Source organism: Camelina sativa, chromosome 11 (assembly GCF_000633955.1).
Source record: "Camelina sativa cultivar DH55 chromosome 11, Cs, whole genome shotgun sequence".
NCBI lineage: Eukaryota > Viridiplantae > Streptophyta > Magnoliopsida > Brassicales > Brassicaceae > Camelina > Camelina sativa.
The window spans coordinates 38,872,250-38,878,249 of NC_025695.1; positions in this window are offsets into that span (position 1 = coordinate 38,872,250).

Here is a 6,000-nt window from a genome sequence, read left to right on the forward strand (position 1 = left end):
CTTGACCTCACCTAGTTGGACATCCCATTTATCTACCTTGTGACTCGACCTAATGTTGCATATTTAGTTCACAGGTTTTTTTTTCTTTTAGTTCACATGTTTGTCTTAGTTTATGCAAGAGTCCGTTTTTGTTCCACAAGAGCTTACATGATTCTTAGCAACATTCTATATTTTAGTCCTAAAACAACTAAATGATGTTTGATCCTTCACTGAAGTGCAATATTACGTATAGCATTAGAGGATATATAGTTTTCTTCTCTACTCTTAATGTTCATGCATAAAAAATTGATACCGTACATAAGCTTCATGTTTTTCTTTTCCGACTGGCACTCGATTTTATCCGTGGTGTGTTTTACATCTTATCTTTGCTACGTTAATTTAACATTTTATCGAAAATAATTCTTATCTCTGTGAATGAGTTATAGATGAGTTTCGACTAGTCTTTTCATTTTATCAAGATTTGTCTTCCGTTGCGTATTCAAAAGACATGTTAAACAACATAGAGTATATATATCGTATCTAGCTAGTTCATCATAACACTGTTGTTTTTTAGCTTTATAATATATATTTAGTTTATCTGACTAAGAAGTTATTTTTACAACTTACCACAGTCGAACGTTTTTTATGCTATTTTCTTGTACGATATAGATAGCTGGCTAAAACACTCGTAGATATATATATATGACAAGTTGTGATACAAAAAGTAAAACCATAACGGAGTATATAATTAGCACTTAGTTGACTACGGGAATCGATTATTGTCTTATTGATGTAACATAATTGGTAAGACTTTTTTCATAAATGTTAGTTTTTCGTGTATATATAGATACTAATGGAATAATTGAAATAATTAAGTATACCTGTTAATAGATAAAACCGTAGAAATACAGAAATTTTTAAAAACTTTTTCGAATACAATATTGATTTCCTAGGAACTGAAATGTATTATATACATGCACAAAAGCTAGATTAATCATTAAGCCACTATACTTCACATGCACTTGGTTTTTGTCCCCAAAACTTTTTTCGTCCTCGCAGCTCGTGAAGATTCCATCGGTCGAATTTTAACTTCTCTAAATTATTGTTTATCAAAAGAGAAATAAACGTAGATCTTTTGTCTCCTTCTATATTAACTTACAGAAATAAACTGCTATGGCACCTATATATGTTCTTTTCGAAAAAAAGATAAAGTGGCATATAGGCCTGCTCTTATCTTATGCAGTTTAACGTAAAGAAGTTTGTGCCATAGCATTCTAGTTATAATTGTCGAATAACACTTAAATTTGAGTCGGAGATCATGACGATTTCTTTTATATACTGTAATTAAAATGGAGTTTAATATTCTAGATGATTAATTTTCAAAAATAAAATAAAAATGTTCTAGATGATTACTAAATAAGAATTTAACATCTGAAGTTAGCGAAACAAATATTTTTAAACTGCAGGTTAGGTTAATTTTGCTTGGATATGACAAACACGAAAAACGAATATTCTTTGTAATGAAACAAGAATGTTCTCACACATTAAACCAAAAAGAACGTCAGACGTATATTTGTTTTGTCAAAACTCAAAAGCATCTTAATAACCATTTAAATACCTTCGTAATCTACTATGACGTATGTCGAGATCATCGATGCAATCGATATATCATATCACATTTAAGGATACGAATCAAAACGTTAGTGGATCTGGATCATCATATTTGTCTATATGTAGATTAATAAGGTGGAGAGGAATTAAATAGCAATAATACTAATATATATATATATATTTTTGGCAAGTAGCTAAACATATATATATATATATATATATATATAACTTTTTTTTTCTTTTTTGATCAAAGCCAAGTAGCAATAATACTAATCATCCGTATAAATTTATTAGAAAACTGCATATTGTTCCAATTAATATAAACTTTACCATTTTTAGAGATAGTACGTATTATTATTCCATGAGAATAATTAATAAATGTATAGATGCTGCTATATATAATTAAAATTATTGGCATGCGTATGTGCTATGTTAAATTAATATCAGTGTATACTCTAAGCTTTTTCCAGATATTGAGAAGAGGGTTACCCTTTTAAGAATAAAGTGATTTGGAAAAAAAAATAATATATAAAATTTAACGAAAGCAATACCCTTTGTGCAGAAAGGATATCAAAGAATATTATAAATGAGATTTTTTTCTTTTTTGTGGAGAATTTTGAAAAGATATTAACTAATTAATCATAAATCATAAGTATTCAAGTTGTAATAGATAAAGATAATCATGATATAGACTAATCCACCATGGATTAATCATAGTTCGGTCCATATATCGGACTATCGACTATGCGAAATATCACGTATTTTTAAATTATTTGAATTTTATACCTAAACTTATGATTTTGTATCTAAATATACAAAAACGTGATTAATTATTAATTATGTTAATCTCTTAGTTAAGCCAATATGACGTGGATTCCACGTGTGCAGAGATAGCAAATCAATGTTGTTTTCCTTTATATGAGAGTGTGAAATTTTTTCCAAAACGACGTCATTTTTCGTTTGTCCCCAAATCTCTCTCTCTCTCTCTCTCTCTCTCTCTCTCTCTCTCTCTCTCTCTCTCTCTCTCTCTCTCTCTCTCTCTCTCTCTCTCTCTCTCTCTCTCTCTCTCTCTCTCTCTCTCTCTCTCTCTCTCTCTCTCTCTCTCTCTCTCTCTCTCTCTCTCTCTCTCTCTCTCTCTCTCTCTCTCTCTCTCTCTCTCTCTCTCTCTCTCTCTCTCTCTCTCTCTCTCTCTCTCTCTCTCTCTCTCTCTCTCTCTCTCTCTCTCTCTCTCTCTCTCTCTCTCTCTCTCTCTCTCTCTCTCTCTCTCTCTCTCTCTCTCTCTCTCTCTCTCTCTCTCTCTCTCTCTCTCTCTCTCTCTCTCTCTCTCTCTCTCTCTCTCTCTCTCTCTCTCTCTCTCTNTATATATATATATATATAACTTTTTTTTCCTTTTTGATCAAAGCCAAGTAGCAATAATACTAATCGTCCGTATAAATTTATTAGAAAACTGCATATTGTTCCAATTAATATAAACGTTACCATTTTTAGAGATAGTACGTATTATTATTCCATGAGAATAATTAATAAATGTATAGATGCTGCTATATATAATTAAAATTATTGGCATGCGTATGTGCTATGTTAAATTAATATCAGTGTATACTCTAAGCTTTATCCAGATATTGAGAAGAGGGCTACCCTTTTAAGAATAAAGTGATTTGGAAAAGAAATTAACATATAAAATTTAACGAAAGCAATACCCTTTTTGCAGAAAGGATACCAAAGAATATTATAAATGAGATTTTTTTTTATTTTTATTATTTTTTTTTTTGTGTGGAGAATTTTGAAAAGATATTAACTAATTAATCATAAATCATAACTATTCAAGTTGTAATAGATAAAGATAATCATGTGTCACTGATATGGACTAATCCACTATGGATTAATCGTAGTTCCATCCATACATCGGAATATCGACTACGCAAAATTTAATGTATTTTTAAATTATTTAAATTTTATACCTATATTTATGATTTTGTATCTCAATATACAAAAACGTGATTAATTATTAATTATGTTAATCTTTTAGTTAAACTTACATGACGTGGATTCCACGTGTGCACAGATAGCAAATCAACGTTGTTCTCCTTTAACTAAGAGTGTTAAATTTTGTCCAAAATAATGTCATTTTTTATTTGGAAAACGACTTCATTTTTCGTTTGTCCCCAAATCTCTCACTCGATTTGTGGCTCTCTCGTAAAAGAAGAAACCTAGATTTAGGGCTTGGTGAATCAGAATAGCTTATTGCGTCGAAAGTTAGTAGTGATTAATCCATGTGTTGACGATGAGATGGGAGTCGACGAGCCAATTCCTAGAAGGTAAATTTTAGATTAACATTTCTGATTTTTTCATTGTTTATCCGTTCTTACGTTTTTATGGTAGATGTTGATAGATGGTTTGAGTATCTAATATTTTGGGTTTAATATTTGCATTGGTGATAGATGCAGCAGGCTCGAAGACCCCTTGGTTCTCGAAGGCACATGAGTCTGAACTCTATATAGATAATTGCGAAATAGATAATTGTGTTAGGAAGTAAAAAAATTCTCAATTGTATAGATTGTCAAATTCTGAAATTCACACAATTTTCTTTTGTTTTTCAGCTCTGATAATGCTACTTTCCAGATCTACCATGATGAAAAGTTTGTCAACTCAGAAGGTAATGTGATTACATATCAAGGAGGTGAGACTCACACTCTTGAACGCAAGCCTGAAACAGTTTTCACAAACATGATAGAGTTTATTGGGGTGTATTTGTTTGGGCATAGGATCTGGTACAAACTTCCATATGTGATATTTACAGACTTGAAGCTGTTGTATAATGTATCTAAAAAAATTCAGAGAATGTGTCTAGCTGCGATTTGGACAAAATCAGTTGAGCTCTATGTGGAAAAGAACAAGATTTCTGAAACAGGTAATGATGCTAGAGCTCGTGAAGCAAATAATGAGGATAAAGGTCGTGAAGCAAATAATGAGGATAAATGTCGTGATAGAGCTTGTGATGGTAAAGAAGGAAACAAAGATGAAAGGTATGTAAACTTACTAAGTTATACATTAGTAATTCACTAATTACAATACATTACAAGTCCTTATACTCCTCAATAAATTTGGCTTCAAATTCCTCTCAATAGGTAGGATTCGAGAGAGATTACTTGAGATGAAAAAATTTAGGGAAAACAAACCATAAGATGAGTGTGAAATAGCTTACCAGATAAAGTGCTCTCGTAGCCAATTTTCTCCTTTGTTTCCTGCTTTGTGGATGACAAATGTTTAACACGATGAAGTTTTGGTAGCGAAGAAGATGCACCATCTTATACCTCATCTTCTTTCTCAGACTTGTCCTCTTTCACTTCTTCTTCGTTCTTTCCCTCATGAGATTTGTAACATCCGCGAACCAAATTGTGGGTTTGAGGAGTGGGTGTCGATAGTACTAAGGGAGTGTCGATCGACACCATCAATTTCTGGTTCGACCAGATTGATTTAATTGTCGAATTGGAGTGATTTGGTTTAAGTGAAACCTCTAAACCAAGGTATTTAAAGGGAAAGTCGACCTAGGGTCGTGGGTTTTAGATTTTGTGCCGTTCTAGAGAGAAAAATAGAGAGGAAAAGAGAGAGAGGAGCGCTTGAGAGTGTGGGGCTTTTGGGGGAGATTCTTGGCTTGTTTGGGAAGATCTATTCCTGTGGAGGAGAGTGTAACGACCCATTTCCATGGTACGTACGCGGTACATGGGATGGTACGTACGCGGTACATGGGATGGTATTTACGCATTACATGAGATGATACATACACGGTACATGGGATGGTATGTACGCGGTACATGAGATGGTACGTATGTGGTACATGAGAAGGTACGATAGCGGTACGGCAACCAGTGCTGATAGGTGCCGATAGCGGTACGAAAACCAGTACCGATAAGTGCCGATAGCGGTACGGCAACCAGTGCTGATAAGTGCCGATAGCGGTACGGTAACCAGTGCCGATAAGTGCCGGTAGCGGTACGATAACCAGTGCAGATAAGTGTCGATAGCGGTACACGAATGGGACTTCGTCAGGACGAATTTGGTACAAACCTCCGTATCAAATAAGACACTGACCGTGAGTCTGAAGAAGAGGAGTTTGAGACTACCGAAGTAGTGAACAGATGTTTGAACTGAAGAAAAAGGGATCCTTAGCTTACATTGTAGATGATGCAAGCATGTAAGTTTCTGGATGAAAATGGGAGATTTCTGGTACTTAGTCTAAGTGATAGTCCGAGTGGAAATGGGAATGAAAGTCCTAGTGATAGTGATAGTGAGAGTGATAGTGAAGTAGGACTATCCGGAAATGGTTGCATCGGTGAACGATGGATCGGGCCGATGGACAAGGATGGGTCGATTAGACTATGGGCCGATGGGTGGCCCGGGAACTCGGTA